Raw genomic sequence first — 20,031 nt, forward strand, 5'->3', positions numbered from 1 at the left:
TAAAGCACTTGTGAATTTTAAAGTGCTAGAGGTTAATCAGCTGTGTGTTTGTCATTCATGGGGCACTATTGTGGTTAGGGTCTGTGTGTCTGTGTATAGCTATGCATGCGTGTATTAATCTTAAAGTGCAACAGTAGACCAACCCGATAATGAACTTGAAGAGTATATTTACCCTTGAAGGAAACAGGTAAAGGGTAAGTAGATGGAAATACTACGATAATACAGTCAATGAATATACTCAGCCCCTGTGTGCCAGAAAATTGCACTGAGACACGACTATAGCCGGTTGCAGTATTCAATGAATATAAGTCACCGAATATACTCAACTCCGGCGTGCTGGCAAATTGCACTGGGAACCAACTATAGCCGGTTCCGGCAGTTTAAGAGTTAATAAGGTTGTATTTATGTTGCATGTGCTGATTAAATGAAGTACATCAATTCAAAATTTACCTGTTTATATACTCTTATCAATTTTTACGATGCAGATGTTCCAATTGCTGATGTAAGATGATTTCCAACAATGGAGCTGATTTGAAATTAAAGTAGATTAAAGTGTTCTGTTCAGTGGTAAATGGTTTAATGAATGTCTGTCTCTTCTAGTCAACAAACCAATAAAATCTTAAAACTTTTTTTGTCATAAAAAAAGAAAAAAAAAAAAAAACTATTTGTTGTCCTGGCAATCAAAGATACGATGCCCTGTGACCGCTATCGGACTGGACAAAGGCAGGACCGTAATAACAGACAGCTTCTTCACAGCGATTTCACTGGCTAATAGACTGCTGCACTCTACTTGGCACCATAAAGTAAAATGGGACTTCCACCTGCAGCCCAAGTCTCTTCAATACACGTGCAATTCTCCACGCTAGTGTTTAGATCTGGCAGTGCCATGCTGACGGTGAAGACTTTTGCGACGGACTCAGCTCTGTCGGTGGGAGATGGGACAGCAGTTTGCTTTCTGCTTGTGCTGATCTACTCATTTGCAAAACAAAGACACTGATGGAGAGGTGCAAAGGAATTAACGGTGGCCCGGGATTACGAGTTTTTTTGTAGGCTTCAGGGATTCTAGTGTTAAGAGCAGGCACCATTTTAAGGTGCTTTACAGAAATTACAAAAACACCAAGAAAAATTGAACCGATCAGTATAACTGAATCAAAGCAGCAACGGTAAAAAAATACAACGGTAGTAGACATCAGGAGGGTGCTAGACTACTACTAGGGCTGAGCTGTCAATGATAACGTCCATCGCCAATTGGCTGAACAAATCGTGAATGTAAAGGAACATTGTTAATTGGCTGCAAACACTTTGAAGAAATTTCTCCAAGTACCAAACCCTCAACTATTGAAAGCTCACGCACTTCACAAGAAAGCTGTCAGGCACTTATTTTCACAGTAGGAAGCACAGGGAGACTCCAGTGCACTGTAGTTAAGGAAAGACAGCCTGATCAGTGCGTCATGTACAAAGTTTGAATGGGAACACGTAGGTACAGTTTGTAGCACTGCAACTCTGTGATGCTCATAGACTCCGCGGGCTCTGACTGCTGGAACTGGGTCGGTACCAGTGGCTCTTGAAGCTTCAAAGGGATCCTGCCTCCCTTCAATATTATATACTAATAAATATGCATTGCAACCATCCAGAGGGGAACCCTGCACCCCATCGTGTAAAAGTAATAATGAATTGGGAGGAGGAACGAAATGCTGACTAAACAGAGCAGAGCCAGTAATTTGGTTCCACTTCAAGAACTTCTTGCGGGCACAAACTGTGATGTCTCAGCTGTAAAGTGGCACATCTATAAACCTCAGCATTTGTTTTTAGCACCAGCCAGTCTGAAGGTAAGTGGCCAGCAGACTTCAACCTATGAAAATTAAAACCACTGAATGAAACCAAGATCTTAACTCACTCAGCTCCCTGCAGCTAATGACACCCCTTTGCGTCTCTCTATGCAAAATGATGAGCGTTAAAATAAGAGCCAGAGCAGGCTACAGGAATTGGGGGGGTGAATGAGTAATGAACAAGACGGAAAGGAGCCACAGTGCACAAATCACGAACAGCGAGCCAACGTGTTTGGGGCCAAATGAAACACCAGAGCAGCAGACAGGACATTTATCCATAGTCAGTGGCAGTCAGGAATGTAAATAGTTAAAAGATAATCTCTTTTTTACTGTAGCATCGCTTAAAAATGCTATTCTATTTTCAAAATATTTACTGTAACCTTAAAGAAGAATAAACCTTTCTATATAAACCAAGTACACATGCCAAGTTCTTTTTTTTTTTTGTTCACAAGATGTAAGAAAGAGAATAACCGAGGGCATCGTGTCTGAGTGAGTAAAAGTAATTAGGAACGTCTAGTTTCCTGTCAGTAGAAATTTATTATGATGAGGCAGAGAGTTTCTTGCCAATATGACATTGTGGTTTGTAGCAATTTGAAATGAACTTGAAAGGAATCACCTTTGCATCATCGTAATAACATTACTGAATACTGCTACGTGCGCTGAGCAGTGAGACAACAAAACTATTGTGTAATGAGCTAAAACGGCAGTGCAACACCATCACTGGCGAGGGTATCGTACAGCTCCGATGTATTGAAATGATGATGTTACCGTTTAAGGCATTGCACAGCCCTAATTTCTACCTATCACAGTTTCACAAACCAAATACAGTGGAACCTCGGTTCATGAACATCTCTGAACATGTACAAATCGGGTTATGACCAAAAAGTTCGCCAAACTTTTGCATCTGTTCACGACCACACACTCGGTATACAAACAAGCCAGTTTCCCTTTCAGTTTGTGCGTGCCAATGATTTCCACACGTGTTCAGTCTCTCCCTGTGCATTCCCTGTGCAGCAAGCGACAGAGAGAGACAGACAGACAGAGACACGCACGCGCACAGACAAGAGAGAAAGAGAGACAGAGACACACGTGCGCGCGTGTGAGAGAGAGAGAGAGAAAAAATGCAGTAATACAGTTCAGTGAGGCAGGACCCCCAGACCCTTAGTGTTTGTATTGAACAGATCAGTTAAATACAGGCTACTCAGTTCCTTAACCACATACCTATTTACTTATGGGATACGTTGGGCTCCATCAGTGGTAGCAAACCCTGATGTATTCATATGTGAGCTGCAATGCACGTAAAATATTGGCTTAAAGAAGTGCAGGCTCTGATTTATTCAGAATGTCCTCTACTTACAGTGGAACCTCGGGTCACGACCGTAATTCGTTCCAAAACTCTGGTCGTAACCCGATTTGGTCGTGACCCGAAGTAATTTCCCCCCAGAGAAAGAGTATGTAAATACAATTAATCCATTCCAGACCGTATGAACTGTATGTAAATATTTTTTTTTTTTCTTAAAAGATTTTTAAGCACAAATATAGTTAATTATACCATAGAATTCACAGCATAATAGTAAACTAAATGTAAAAACATTGAATAACACTGAGAAAACCTAAGAGTTCGCACCATAGCACTACAAACCACTCGCTAAAAACACTTTTTTTTTTTAAAAAAAAAGAGTTTTAAGCACAGGGAAAAAAATGAACATTTGAAAAATCTGTAATTTAATAAACAACCAACAAAAGTAACATTGCAACAATGCACGCTACGAACTGATTGCTGTAAACAGCAGTGAAGGTTAAAATCCAATAGAAAAAAGTCTTCATTAAATACAACGAGGTTAAAACAATGCTCGAATCAGTCTCTTTAAAAACAAGCCCAGTGCATTCTTTAACTGCTTTCTCTGACTTATGCATTCTTTAACTGCTTTCTCTGACTTATGCAGGGTTGAAGAGAGACACACGCGAGAGAGAGAGAGAGACACACACGCGCACGCGAGAAAGAGACACACACGCGCACGCGAGAGAGAAAGAGACACAAACGCGCACGCGAGAGAGAAAGAGACACACACGCGCACGCGAAAGAGAAAGAGACACACACGCGCACACGAAAGAGAAAGAGACACAAAGAGAAAGAGACACACGCGCACGCGAGAAAGAGACACACACGCGCACGCGAGAAAGAGACACACACGCGCACGCGAGAGAGAAAGAGACACAAACGCGCACGCGAGAGAGAAAGAGACACACACGCGCACGCGAGAGAGAAAGAGACACACACGCGCACGCGAGAGAGAAAGAGACACACACGCGCACGCGAGAAAGAGACACACACGCGCACGCGAGAGAGAAAGAGACACACACGCGAGAGAGAAAGAGACACAAACGCGCACGCGAGAGAGAAAGAGACACACACGCGCACGCGAGAGAGAAAGAGACACACACGCGCACGCGAGAGAGAAAGAGACACACACGCGCACGCGAGAGAGAAAGAGACACACACGCGCACGCGAGAGAAAGAGACACACACGCGCACGCGAGAGAGAAAGAGACACACACGCGCACGCGAGAGAGAAAGAGACACACACACGCACGCGAGTTAGAAAGAGACACACACGCGCACGCGAGAGAGAAAGAGACACACACGCGCACACGAGAGAGAAAGAGACACACACGCGCACGCGAAAGAGAAAGAGACACAAAGAGAAAGAGACACACGCGCACGCGAGAGAGAAAGAGACACACACGCGCACGCGAGAAAGAGACACACACGCGCATGCGAGAGAGAAAGAGACACAAACGCGCACGCGAGAGAGAAAGAGACACACACGCGCACGCGAGAGAGAAAGAGACACACACGCGCACGCGAGAGAGAAAGAGACACACGCGCACGCGAGAGAGAAAGAGACACACGCGCACGCGAGAGAGAAAGAGACACACGCGCACGCGAGAGAGAAAGAGACACACGCGCACGCGAGAGAGAAAGAGACACACGCGCACGCGAGAGAGAAAGAGACACACGCGCACGCGAGAGAGAAAGAGACACACGCGCACGCGAGAGAGAAAGAGACACACGCGCACGCGAGAGAGAAAGAGACGCACGCGAGAGAGAAAGAGACGCACGCGAGAGAGAAAGAGACACACACGCGCACGCGAGAGAGAAAGAGACACACACGCGCACGCGAGAGAGAAAGAGACACACACGCGCACGCGCCACGCGAGAGAGAAAGAGACACACGCGCACGCGAGAGAGAAAGAGACACACGCGCACGCGAGAGAGAAAGAGACACACGCGCACGCGAGAGATAAAGAGACACACGCGCACGCGAGAGAGAAAGACACACACGCGCACGCGAGAGAGAAAGAGACACACGCGCACGCGAGAGAGAAAGAGACACACGCGCACGCGAGAGAGAAAGAGACGCACGCGCACGCGAGAGAGAAAGAGACGCACGCGCACGCGAGAGAGAAAGAGACGCACGCGCACGCGAGAGAGAAAGAGACGCACGCGCACGCGAGAGAGAAAGAGACGCACGCGCACGCGAGAGAGAAAGAGACGCACGCGCACGCGAGAGAGAAAGAGACGCACGCGCACGCGAGAGAGAAAGAGACGCACGCGCACGCGAGAGAGAAAGAGACGCACGCGAGAGAGAAAGAGACACACACGCGCACGCGAGAGAGAAAGAGACACACACGCGCACGCGAGAGAGAAAGAGACACACACGCGCACGCGAGAGAGAAAGAGACACACGCGCACGCGAGAGAGAAAGAGACACACGCGCACGCGAGAGATAAAGAGACACACGCGCACGCGAGAGATAAAGAGACACACGCGCACGCGAGAGATAAAGAGACACACGCGCACGCGAGAGAGAAAGAGACACACGCGCACGCGAGAGAGAAAGAGACACACGCGCACGCGAGAGATAAAGAGACACACGCGCACGCGAGAGAGAAAGACACACACCGCGCACGCGAGAGAGAAAGAGACACACGCGCACGCGAGAGAGAAAGAGACACACGCGCACGCGAGAGAGAAAGAGACACACGCGCGCGCGAGAGAGAAAGAGACACACGCGCACGCGAGAGAGAAAGAGACACACGCGCACGCGAGAGAGAAAGAGACACACGCGCACGCGAGAGAGAAAGAGACACACGCGCACGCGAGAGAGAAAGAGACACACGCGCACGCGAGAGAGAAAGAGACACACGCGCACGAGAGAGAGAAAGAGACACACGCGCACGCGAGAGAGAAAGAGACACACGCGCACGCGAGAGAGAGAGACACACGCGCACGCAAGAGAGAAAGAGACACACGCGCACGCAAGAGAGAAAGAGACACACGCGCACGCGAGAGAGAAAGAGACACACACGCGCGAGAGAAAGAGACACGCACGCGCACGCGAGAGAGAAAGAGACACACACGCGCACGCGAGAGAGAAAGAGACACACACGCGCACGCGAGAGAGAAAGAGACACACACGCGCACGCGAGAGAGAAAGAGACACACACGCGCACGCGAGAGAGAGACAGTGAGCGAGAGAGAAGGCTGGCTGCATAAGGCCGAGAAGGCAGTTAAAGAATGTACCGGGCTTGTTTTTAAAGAGACTGATTCAAGCATTGTTTTAACCTCGTTGTATTTAATGAAGACTTTTTTCTATTGGATTTTAACCTTCACTTCACTTCTGTTTACAGTGATCGGTTCGTAGCGTGCATTGTTGCAATGTTACTTTTCTTGGTTGTTTATTAAATTACGGATTTTTCAAATGTTCATTTTTTTCCCTGTGCTTAAAACGCATTAAAAAAAAGTGTTTTTAGCGAGCGGTTCGTAGCGCTATGGCGCGATCTCTTGCAATATTAGTTTTCTCTGTTGTTCAAGGTTTTGTCAGTGTTATTCAATGTTTTTACATTTAGTTTACTATTACACTGTGCAGTCTATGGTATAATTAACGATATTTGTGCTTAAAAATCTTTAAAAGAAATATTTACATACAGTTCGTACGGTCTGGAATGGATTCATTGTATTTACATACAATCCTATAGGGGAAATTACTTTGGGTCACGACCAAATCGGGTTACGAGTTTTAGAACGAATTACGGTCATGACCCGAGGTTCCACTGTAAGTAGAGGACATTCTGAATAAATCAGAGCCTGCACTTCTTTAAGCCAATATTTTACGTGCATTGCTGCTCACATATGAATACATCAGGGTTTGCTACCACTGATGGAGCCCAACGTATCCCATAAGTAAATAGGTATGTGGTTAAGGAACTGAGTAGCATGTATTTAACTGATATGTTCAATACAAACACTAAGGGTCTAGGGGTCCTGCCTCACTGAACTGTATTACTGCATTTTTTTACTGGCTTCATAATAATAAAACAAATCTGTTTCTGAAGACAGCGGTGGGCTGGCACCCTGCCCGGGATTTGTTCCTGCCTTACTCCCTGTATTGGCTAGGATTGGATCCAGCAGAGCCCCCGTGACCCTGTGTTATAATATAGCGGGTTGGATAATGACTAACTGACTGCCTGTTTCTGAATATTTCCTCCATAAAACAAACTAAAATACACACTCACCAGCCACATTATTAGGTACACCTGTTCAACTACTTAACAACACAAACATCTAATCAGCCAATTACATGGTAGCAACTCAGTGCATTTCGGCCTGTAGATTTTGTCAGGACAACCTGCTGAAGTTCAAGCCGAATATCAGAATGAAGAAGAAAGGTGATTGAAGTGACTTTGAACATGGCATGGGTGCTAGTGCCAGACAGACTGTTCAGAAACTGCTGATCTATTGGGATTTTCATGCACAACCATCTCTAGGGTTTACAGAGAATGGTCTGAAAAAAAAAAAGAGGAAATGTCCAGTGAATGGCAGTTCTCTGGGCGAAAATGCCTTGTTGCTGCCAGAGGTGAGAGGAGAATGACCAGACTGGTTTGAGTTAATAGAAAGGCAACAGTAACTGAAATAAGCACTCGCAGAAGAGCATCTCTGAACACAGAACACGCTGAACCTTGAAGCAGATGGGCTACAGCAGTAGGAGAGCACACCAGGTGCCACTCCTGTCAGCTAAAAACAGGCAACTGAGGCTACAATTTACATGGGCTCACCATAATTGGACAACAGAAGATTGGAAAAATGTTGATTTCTGCTGGGACATTTGGAGGGTAGGGCCAGAATTTGGTGTCAACAACATGAAAGCAAGGATCCATCCTGCCTCATATCAATAGTTCAGGCTGGTGGTGTAATGGTGTGGGGGATATTATATTGGCACACTTTGGGGCCCCTTAGCACCAACTGAGCATTGTTTAAATGTCACAGCCTACCTTTATGACTTCAGTGTTCCTATCTTCTGATAGCTCCTTCCAACAGGATAACATGCCGTGTCATAAAGCCCAGATCATCTCAAACTGTTTCTCGAACATGACATTCAGTTCACTGCGACTCAAATGGCCTCCATAGTCACCAGATCTCAATCCAGTAATGAACCTTTGGGATGTGCTGTAACAGCAGATTCGTATCATGGATGTGCAGCCGACAAATCTGCAGCAACTGTGTGATGCTGTCATGTCAATATGGACCAAAAGCCATGAGGAATGTTTCCAGCACCTTGTTGAATCTATGCTATGAATAATTACAGCAGTTCTGAAGGCAAAATGGGGTCCAACCGGGTACTAGCAAGGTGGCTGTTGAGTGTACAATTTCGGTGAATGTGTGTAGCAAAGGACGCAGTAAACCAGTGCCATTGTGTACTAGGACTGTCAAATTAGCCAAAAAAATAAGGTTTAGATATCAAAATGAAAACTAGTTACATATTTGAAAATATGTAAACTTAGGTTAATAACTCTCGATGTTACATAAATGCTTGTACATCTTTCATGCTTTTCTATCATGGCAGCAGCCACAGCAATACTCAAGCATATTTTATTTAAATATAACGGCCATCAAAATCCCGAGTAGGTCCACCCTATAAAAAAGAAGTATCAGCAAAACACTTCAGGTGCACAAGTTCTTGTTTCGACAGTGAGCCATAAAATCAGCCACAAAAAAGGAGCTTATGTCCTAACAAGCTACTTTACACTTTTATTTATTTATTTGTCCCCACTCACAGTACGTCTGCAATGCACTGAAGTGTTTTTAGCACTCTGTTGGTGTCCTGTGGATTGTGATGCGTTTTGCTGCTAATGACAGCTATGGTGGGATGGAAAGCAGGGACTGTGGCCCCAGACGAAAGCACTTTTTGTGAGCGCATCTTTTCGAGGGAGAGTTGACGGACAGGGGATGAGGCATAATTAGCAACTCTTTCACAGAAAAGGAGCAAAATGTTTTGAACTTGGGAAGAAAAGGGGTAGGTTAGTAAGACATTTACTTCTCTTGCTATTCTCAGGCTGTCAAAGAACAGGGAAGCAGGTGTAATCTCATGCGATGAAACAGTAAATGAACAGGCAGGATTTGCGTTAAATATTTAATTATGTATTATTGATAATACAGTGGCATGCAAAAGTATTGACCATATCATCTGTCCAAACTTTTGTTTCTGGCCCATTTAATTTTTTTGGTATTTTCTACCTAGTAATGATGGAAATACAACTATACATGTGTGAAAATGAGAGGGAGGTCAGTGGAATGGTGAGGATGCAGGGAGTAGAGTTGGCGAATGTGGAGGAGTTTAAATACTTGGGATCAACAGTACAGAGTAATGAGGATTGTGGAAGAGAGGTGAAAAAGAGAGTGCAGGCAGGGTGGAATGGGTGGAAAAGAGTGTCAGGAGTGATTTGTGACAGACGGGTATCAGCAAGAGTGAAAGGGAAGGTCTACAGGACGTAGTGAGACCAGCTATGTTATACGAGTTGGAGACGGTGGCACTGACCAGAAAGCAGGAGACAGAGCTGGAGGTGGCAGAGTTAGAGATGCTAAGATTTGCATTGGGTGTGACGAAGATGAATAGGATTAGAAATGAGGACATTAGAGGGTCAGCTCAAGTTGGACGTTGGGAGACAAAGCCAGAGAGGCGAGATTACGTTGGTTTGGACATGTGCAGAGGAGAGATGCTGAGTATATTGGGAGAAGGATGCTAATGATAGAGCTGCCAGGCAAGAGGAGAAAAGGAAGGCCTAAGAGAAGGTTTATGGATGTGTTGAGAGAGGACATGAAGTTAGATATGGAAGAAGATGATCTGCTGTGGCAACCCCTAATGGGAGCAGCTGAAAGAAGAAGAAGAATGATGGAAATACAACTATAATCTTGCTTAACATATTAAAGAAATGTTTCTTTAACTTGATGCCTTTTGGTGATTAGTTCATCTTCTGCTCGCTTAACTCTTTACAGTAACAGACATTTTAAGCAAGGGTGCCCAGACTTTTGCATGCCACGGTACATACCCAGAATCTACACTTTATGAGCACAAAACTTTTGCTCTAACTTTTGGCATCCCTACTGAAAATTTAGATTAAGGATCAGTGTGCTTTGTTATTAGTTTTAGAGTTATTACCTGTTAAAAGCTTATGCTTGCAGGCCACCATTTATTAGTATGTGGGCCGCTGTCTTTTGAGGCCTGCCTGGCCTTTGAATTGTTAGGTTTTACACTTCAGTGAGTCAATGGCATGGTATTCTCTGAGGGAAAAAAAGCACACTTTTGTTTTAGGAACACAGCTACTGAGGCCTCCGACTGAAAGAAGACTAAACAAGCTTTTGCAAGCATTCACAGGTGTTTAATTTTAAGAAAACTTAGCAAGCTTTCACATTAGCACAAATACACAAACATTTTAGATGGCATTTAAATTTATATATCAAGGCTCATTAATACCTTAGGCAATCAAGTTAAAGTAAAACGCATTGCGGTGGCTAGCTTTGAGCTATATAAGAGTTTAAGAGTTGATTATTATAGGCCTGTGTTTTTCCCTCTTTTAAGCCTGTTAGCTCAACACCTCCTGCTTCCATTCCCAGCATCCTGGCCTCTGTGCTGGCAAGTCAGAGGTAGTGTGAGGCTGCCCGCTGTTGCCTAACAGCATAGTTGCCTATGGTTTTACATTGAGGGATAATGGTGCGCAAAAAGTAATTATTAATGAAGCGATCCAGTTTTAACATGTGGGTCTCCCCGATTCCAACTTAATAGTGAGAATTGATTCACTGAAAGGCCACCAATTGTTATCTGCCCGAGATTAGGAATGTAGGAATTAATATAGAGGTGACTGGGTGATGGTCACCTCCAGGCGGCAAATGTGTCCTTCATGCCAAAGTGATTGTTAAGAAGACTGTTACGAGAAGGTCTAATTGGGAGGATATTGTTATGAGAAAGTCAATGGGGCAAGGTAATTGTTACAGTCATGGCCGAAATTATCGGCACCCCTGGAATTTTCCCAGAAAATGTACCATTTCTCCCAGAAAATTGTTGCAATTACAAATGTTTTGCTATACACATGTGAACTTCCTTTATGTGCATTGGAACAACACAAAAAAACAGGGAGAAAAAAGCCAAATCTGACATCATGTCACACAGAACTCCAAAAATGGGCCAGACAAAATTATTGGCACCTTTTCAAAATTGTGGGTAAATCGTTTTATTTCAAGCATTCGATGCACATTTGAACTCACCTGTGGCAAGAAACAGGTGCTGGCAATATAGCAATCACACCTGAAGCCAGTTAAAATGGAGAAAAGTTGACTCAACCTTTCTGTTGTGTGTCTGAGTGTGCCACACTAAGAATGGAGAACAGAAAGAAGAGCAGAGAATTGGCTGAGGACTTGAGAACAAAAATTGTGGAAAAATATCAACAATCTCAAGGCTACAAGTCCATCTCCAGAGACCTTCATGTTCCATTGTCCACCGTGCGCAACATAATCAAGAAGTTCACAACACATGGCACTGTAGCTAAGCTCCCTGGACGGAAGAGAAAAATTGATAAAAGACTGCAACGAAGGATAGTCTGAATGGTGGATAAACAGTCCCAATCAACTTCAAAACATATTCAAGCTGTTCTGCAGACTCAGGGTGCAACAGTGTCAGCTCAAACTATCCATCGACATCTGAACGAAATGAAACGCTATGGCAGGAGAGCCAGGAGGACCCCACTGCTGACACAGAAACATAAAAAAGCCAGACTGGAGTTTGCCAAAATGTACTTGAGGAAGCCAAAATCCTTCTGGGTGAACGTCTTGTGGACAGATGAGACCAAGGTAGAGCTTTTTGGTAAAGCTCATCATTCTACTGTTTACAGAAAACGGAATGAGGCCTACGAAGAAAAGAACACAGTACTTACAGTCAAACATGGTGGAGGTTCTAAGATGTTTTGGGGATGTTTTGCTGCCCCTGGCACTGTATGCCTTGACTGTGTGCAAGGCATCATGAAATCTGAAGACTACCAAAAGATATTGGGGCGCAATGTACAGACCAGTGTCAGAAAGCTGAGTCTGCGTCAGAGGTCATGGGTGTTCCAGCAGGACAATGACCCCAAACATACCTCTAAAAGCACCCAGAAATGGTTGAAGACAAAGCGCTGGAGAGTTCTGAAGTGGCAAGCAATGAGTCCGGATCTAAATCCGATTGAACACTTAATGGAGAGATCTCAAAATTGCTGTTGGGAGAAGGCGCCCTTCAAATCTGAGAGACCTTGAGCAGTTTACAAAAGAAGAGTGGTCGGAAATTCCAGCTGAGAGGTGTAACAAGCTTGTTGATGGTTCTAGGAAGCGCTTGATTTCAGTTATTTTTTCCAAAGGGCGTGCAACCAAATATTAAGTTGAGGGTGCCAATAATTTTGTCCAGCCTGGTTTTTGAGTTCTGTGTGACATGATGTCAGATTTGGCTTTTTTTTTTCTCTGTTTTTTGTGTTGTTCCAATGCACATAAAGGAAATAAACATGTGTATACCAAAACATTGGTAATTGCAACAATTTTCTGGGAGAAACGGTGCGTTTTCTGGGAAAATTCCAGGGGTGCCGATAATTTCCGCCATGACTGTATGTGAAAGTCTACAAGACTAGGGGCCTCATGTATAAATGGTGCGTGCGCACAAAAATATTGTGTATGCCTATTTCCATAATCACATCATGTTTATAAAAACTAAACTTGGTGTAAAGTCACGCATATTTACACGCCAGGTCAATCCCTTGCGTACACAACATCTCTGCTCTGTTTTGCAAACTGGTGGAACCAACTGTCAAAGCAGTGCTACTGTTCCAGTGTGGTTTCTCTTTCCTTCTTAGATTCACATCCCTGACGCAGCTTTATCAAATGCGCTGAAATTAACCGCATATCGTTTATTAGTTTTAAGGCATCTGATTGTAATCAACCCATATCTAAGTAATGGTGCATGGAATGGCCAAACTATTCCAAATACCATTTCTGCTTTAGCATTGTTACTCTCACTGCACCACTGGGAGTATTTAACCCACTGTATCGGAATGTGGAATCACAGCTCTACAGCAGCTGATCGGATTATCGGGTTACAGCATTTAGCACACGCTACCTCAGCCATGTGCACAGTCTATTTGAACTTCTCTCATATGGCAAACACTTCAGAGCCTTTCCTGCATGAACCTCGCGGTTCAGAAACAGTTTCATCTGAAGTGCTCTAAACGCACTCAATCAGTCCATCACGTGGTAGAACTGTTTGTCCTTAGAAGTACAATCACCTCACTGTAAATTTACGATAGTTATAATATTGCACAACCTGAGCCTCTTCATAAAGTGCACATTTACATATGATGACGATTGGCTTCTAAGTCGATTTAGATTTCCAAATGCCATCTTCTTGGAGCTCTTGATATCATTTTTAAGATGAAATGCAGTAAAGTATGTATGCAACATTAGATACAATTTTACATTTATTTAAATAATGTGTATTGTTAGTAATTAAACATGTGAGAACATGGTGGTGCAGTGGTAACAACGAGCTGGCACCCCGTTCAGGGATTGTTCCTGCCTCGCGCTGTACGATTGCTGGGATTTGCCACAACCCTGGATGGATAGATGGATGGAATAATTAAACAAGTACTACGAAGATATTTCAATGTTTATAAAAGTTTTGAAGAATCAGCATTCTAAGCTTACAGCTGGCTTGACATTCATTACAGAGCCGATTGTGTGGTGACTGGTTACTTGGAGAAAGAAAAGGAAGGACAGGAATTGGGGGGTAGTACGTTTGAGAGAGACAGTACTGCTGCAGTAAATTATTTCATCGAGGGTCGCGCACGGCGTAGCATGCGTCTTACAGGAGGCAGGAACAATCTCTGGACAGGGCGTCAGCTCATCACTATCACTGTGCCACCGTGTTCCCATGTTTAATAACATGCTTTAATTCGTATCATTATGAAAAGTATATCAAGTATTAGGGATGGGAATTGATAAGATTTTCACGATTCCGATTCCATTTTCGATTCTGTTTAACAATTCGATTCTCCTATCGATTCTTATTTTTAAAACAGGAGAACACACTGGTCGATTAGCTTAGAACTTTGTTTTATATCTTATCTTTGAACAAGATAGAAATTTAGGAGTAGCATGACCTTACAAACCCAACAGTGAGATCTTAAGAGATCCACAGCCTATGGCTCCTCGATGGGGTGCCACGGGGTCCCCAGAAAAAAATTTGTAAATGTAAAATAATAATAAAATAAATATTCTTCTGTAGCAATAACAAATTATTCTGTGGCAATTACACAAGAATGTCCATTAACATTTACACTCTCCTTTTTAAAAGTATATATGAGCTGAGCACTCAAAAATAAAACTACATCAGCCAGCAACAAATACAATCAACTCAAGTCCAATGGAACTGTGCACTGTGCAATTCTGCAACCATCAACTATAGAGAATTAACAATTCTTTTGCAGAAATATAAGCATATCTACTTTTTCAGGAAGGAAATTTTACTTTTCCCCGCCTCTGTGAAAGGAGAAGCTACAGGTAGACTGCAGCGAGAACTGCCAGCATCTGAGACAGCCAGACTCTGTGTCTCTCTCGTCATGGTCATCTAAATGCAATGCACAGTAATAGCAGGTTTTGCAATAAGGCAAATCGCGCTAACATAATATGCAATGTTAGTTGATTAGTTACCTGCCGTATTAACGGGAGAGGACGTGCAAACGTTACCGCTGCTACTGGGTTCAGATTCACTAGTCCGGAGCGGATCAAAAAACACGACATTCATTTAAGGTTATCGCGTGTTTTGTGAGCAAATACTTTTGCATATTCGTAGTGTTTCCTCCTTTTGATAAAATATCTACTTTGCAAGTATTGCAAGTTGCCCTGTTGTCATCCTTTCTCGTAAAGTATAACCAAACTTTTGAGCGTTTGTGCCGCTTAGGCGCCATGTTTCCTGCTGGGTAAATGATGCTACGCAACGTGGTGACGTCATTCGAGGCGACTGGAATCGATAGGGAAATCGTTTGCAAAAATGGCAAACAATTCCAAGGAATTGAAACAGTGGGAACCGGTTCTCAACAAGAACCGGTTTTCGATTCCCATCCCTATCAAGTATACATCTTAGTATTTAATTTGATCAGAGAGCTGTACTATCATGAATGTAATGTATACTGTGTCTGTCAGAGAAAGAGAAAGCCCGTTTAAGAAGCAAGTAGTGATTCACACACAAGAGTACATAGAAGAACATAAAGAATACAAAAAATGTAACATGCTACTTTAGTTGCAATGGGATTTGAGAAACTAGTAAATGAAAAGATTTTAAGATGAAGTTTATGACGGTCTACTTGATGACAAGCGACGTGATTAAAGTGGAAATTTCAAGATTAATGTTTTCACCTACAACCCACATCTTGAAACACTTCGAAAAATTATAAAAGAACTTCAGCCAATACTAAACAATGACCAAACACTGAAAAATGTATTTCCTGAACCTCCCCTCCTGGCATAGACAACCACCAAACCTTCAACAACTAATTGTCCGAAGCTCTCTAAGTGAACAAACAGAAAATGGCACATCTCCATGCCTACAGAAAAGATGCTAAACATGTGCCCACATCTATGATACAGACCGTATAGTTATACCACACTGCCAACTTGAACATCACATAAAGGGATCATTTTCCTGCAGATCATCTAATGTAGTCTACCTAATTTTCTGCATGAAATGTCCTGACACTGCACTCTATGTGGGAGAAACTGGACAAACACTCCACCAGAGAATGAATTTCCACAGGTTCCACATTAAACATGGCAACACAGATGTTCCAGTTCAACAGCCATGGACACTGTGAGAGGGACTTTAAAGTCACGGTGCTTATGGGCAACTTCAAAACACAGCAAGAGAGAAAAGAATGGGAAATTAAACTCATGCTAAAATTTAATACATTACAACATGGATTAAATAAAGACAAGAGTTTTATGGCCAGATATGAGGATTGTTTACATCTCTCAGTATGATAGACAGCCTGTCTACAGACCCACATTGTTTTGAAAAACTCATTACAAACTTCAAAAGACTTTGTTGGACAGTTATCTTATCCAGAGATCTTGACAATACATTGTTCTTCTCTCTCTTGTTAAATTAACCCTAGCCTGAATGAATCAATTAATTTTTTACATTTAAAATTTCTCATTTAAAGATTTACCAATGTTGTTTCTTGTCCTAGAGTGTGTATATAAACACAGGGAACTCCAAACTCCAGTTTCTGTATTACATCTTGCCTGAAGAAGGGGCCTGAGTTGCCTCGAAAGCTTGCATATTGTAATCTTTTTAGTTAGCCAATAAAAGGTGTCATTTTGCTTGGCTTTTCTCTACATTCATAATGGCTAACACGGTACAACACCCTAGTACTAAAGTTTAATCTTGACATTTGGACATTTTTTTCCACTGTGTCTCTATTTTTTTTTCTTTTCTCTGTGCCCTAATACGCTTCCACTCAGACGGTGGGCTACGACTTGCCTTTTCACGGCAACTTTGATATCTGACCACTTCTTATTTAGGGCTGCAACAATTAGTCGATGTAATCGTCGACATGGATTTTTTTTTATTATTGACGCATCATAAACAGAATCTTCAATAGAGGCTCCATTCACAAAGAACCACATTGGTTTTTGTAACTGCAATGCACTATATGAATGTCTGGGGGCAGTATCGTTTGTTATTCTTTGTCAAGACTGCACACAGTCCCACCAACGAAAAAGAACGTCTGAGGAGAAGAAGAATGTACAGGAAAATAAACGTGGTGGAAACTTTCTAAAATGTGGGAGCACTTCACCGAAAAAGAAAAAAAAAAGTTGAATGCAGATTATGAAAAGTGGAGCTTTCTTTTCATGGCAGCACCACCGCGATAATGAGAATCTGAAACACAAGCATTCTGGAGCTGTGGTGCCGCCGTCTCTTGAGAATTTATGCTGGCACTGTTAGTTAGTTAGGGTCAGATCAGAAGGGGAGGGACCGCGTGAACGAGACTGAGAAAATAAAAGTGAAAAAAGCTACAAGAAACAAATTTACACCCGATCTGTTCGTTTTCAAATAATATTGCATTAGTGTGATGATGTTTTCTGATTGGTACTATTCATGTCATACAATGATTTCTTCAAAATGTCACATATATTTGTCTCTTAGTTTTTATTTCCCTCGGTGCTGCGCGCCGACACCAGAAGGCGTGAGCTTATTCAGTGCTAGCAGGAGCACACAGGTGGCCGGTTGCTTGTGCTATAACAAGCTTGACCTGGCGGCGATCGCAGCACATGTACTGTGCAAGGCATGTATGGGGTCCACTGAGAAAAGAAGAGCATTAATGGCTCACCTTGCAGAGGAACATTCTTTCCTCTGCATGTTCTGGAGTCCTGTGCAGACTGGGCAAGATCGGGGGGGGAAACGCGGTCACTGATTACAACTGTAAGAAGGTATGCAAATGAATATGAATAATATTGCATCCGTGCAACAATGTTTTCCGAAATGTACTATAAGGTCATAACATGAATAATTCCAAATATCATATATACCTATGTCTCTGTTTTTTTGTTAGTGTGGCTTTGACCATCATGGACCATAAGGCGCATACTAATTCAGCGTAAGCAGGAACACTCAATAAAATCGAATAAAAAAAATTAAGTGAAAATGAGATACGAATAAGGCAGATTCTCCAGCGTTTGTGTGTCAGCTTTCATCCATCCAGATGAGAGAATTTCCAGTTCGATTGTTTTAAAACACCACTCACATCTACAGTTATTCCCAGTTTCAGATAAAAAGTAACAGCGTCAGATCCCTGGGGGGGGGGGGGGGGGGGGCGGTAGTATGTATTGTGATCGTGACTGAGAAAATAAAAGTGAAGAAAAAAAAAAAAAAGGTAACTTTTACAAGTCCTATACATTTGCAGTGGCTGTTACAGACTCGGATCAAATGCATGTTTTTATTGTATAATATTAACAATAAGAGCAACTCACTACTCAAAACGGTAAATATACGAGGCAGTCAGGATCGAACTGGGGACTCTTGATTATAAGTCAGCAATTCCTACCGCTGCACCACGGAAGCTATTGTATCGTCCTTGAACCTTTTGTGAAAGTGTTTATTTGATCTTTGCACTTCAGGCTTTACACATTATATATAGTAGTTTATGTCTACATGTTGTTATTTATTACTAAAATATGAAAAACGTTTCAGTTTTAACTATGTATTTTTTGGTTAAGTTAAATGCAATTTTTTTGTTTAAAGACGACATGCACTTTAGTTTGTATTGTTTAATGTTTTTCTTTTTTATTGTGATGGTCACACTAATATAAAAACATCTGATTATTTTCAAATTCATAAGTTTCACTGGTTGTTATTTTAATTTGATTATTATGAATTTTAATCGTGTTAATGCAGAGACATCAGGGTGACATTCACAGGTTGACAGACATGAGCAGATGGGGTAAGACATGCACTGGAGCCAAGAACAGGATGTGCAACCACAGGTCACAGGCATTAAAATAGTCAGGCATGAAATAATCGTGACTAATCTCGGGGGAAACTGAGCGATTAGTTGACTGCAAAAATAATCATTAGTTGCAGCCCTATTCTTATTTATTTCGGGCACTGTGCGACTTTCTGAACTTGAATGTTTGAGTTTCTCCACTGCTATGTTACTCAATCAATTTCTTTTTGTTGTTTATTTCACTGCTTAAACCAACAAATAGTAAGTTTTTCCTTGCCTCTACTTGGTATTCACTTTAATTCTTTTTCCCCCGTGCTTTTGCCATTGTCTTTTCACAGAACAAAACATAAGGGGCTATTTATATTGATTTGCATATTCAAAGAGGCGTAATTCTAGGAGGAGTTTGGGGAGTGGCTGCAGGTGTGCGGACGTGTGTTACTTTTCACGCTGACCGGGATTTATGGAGCGGAAGAAAGTGGAACTCGGCATACGCACAGATTTATGCATCTGGGGTTTTTTATGCATACACACATTTCCGCTTTTGTTTATACGGCATGTTTTAGTGTGAATACTGTACACGGCATTATGAATGAGGCCCCTGGTGATTGTTATGAGAAAAGGTATGGAGCGAGGTTACTGCCATGAGAAAACATGTAAAGCGAATGATGAGAAAATGTGTACAGTGGGGATGTCTTTGAGATAAGAACTATAATAAATATGAGGCTCGCCCAAAGCAAGTGGCTCACTTAACTGAACTGAGGTGGCTTTATATATTCTGCAAGGGTATTATTTGCTTTACAATAAAGTTTATTCTGATTGCCTATCCAGAAACTCTGCCTGTTTTTTTCTGAAGTGGGTTTCTCCACAACATTACTAACAGGTATGCAGTTTTCCACCTCTTGGTATGTTCACTGACTTCAATTACACTGTAATAGAATACCCTTTATTGGAACACCCTAGGTCCCTAGTATATTTTCCTAATCTATTACTATCATGACTCATCTCATTATTTTATGACTTATGGAATTTGTTACTCACTTAAACCCCTGTAAGTGTCTTCTTTTAGTTTGTCTCTTCAGTTCTTCTTTAGGTTTTTGTCTTGAGTCTTTCTTTTCTATGCCTTTGTTCCGCTCCGTGTGCAGGTCTGAAAAATGGAAGGTAACAAATCAGTTTCAGTCCCTCTCATATGCTTGGGTGTAGGCCTGGTGCCAACACTCAAACTTTGCTTCTGGGCACCCATAAGAACAACTTGACCACTAGTGCCACTCCTCTGGAATACTTTAGTTGTAGCCAGTCTCTTGCAAGTACTTCACTCTGTTTGTCACCCTCACTACTACCTGCACCAACT

General features: G+C 42.6%; 1 protein-coding gene and 1 long non-coding RNA gene across 2 annotated transcripts in view; both read right to left on the minus strand.

Moving 5' to 3' along the window:
- LOC127527891 (uncharacterized) overlaps positions 1-20,031 on the minus strand; it is a 406,786-nt gene that overhangs the window by 144,312 nt on the left and 242,443 nt on the right. The gene's annotated exons all lie outside the window — the stretch shown is intronic.
- LOC114668967 (zinc finger protein 660-like) overlaps positions 1-20,031 on the minus strand; it is a 43,664-nt gene that overhangs the window by 16,560 nt on the left and 7,073 nt on the right. The window contains exon 2 of the mRNA XM_028825026.2: positions 19,722-19,827. The gene's annotated coding sequence lies outside the window, so the exon portion shown is untranslated. The remainder of the gene's footprint in view (positions 1-19,721; positions 19,828-20,031) is intronic.

The sequence above is a fragment of the Erpetoichthys calabaricus genome, chromosome 1 (assembly GCF_900747795.2).
Source record: "Erpetoichthys calabaricus chromosome 1, fErpCal1.3, whole genome shotgun sequence".
NCBI lineage: Eukaryota > Metazoa > Chordata > Cladistia > Polypteriformes > Polypteridae > Erpetoichthys > Erpetoichthys calabaricus.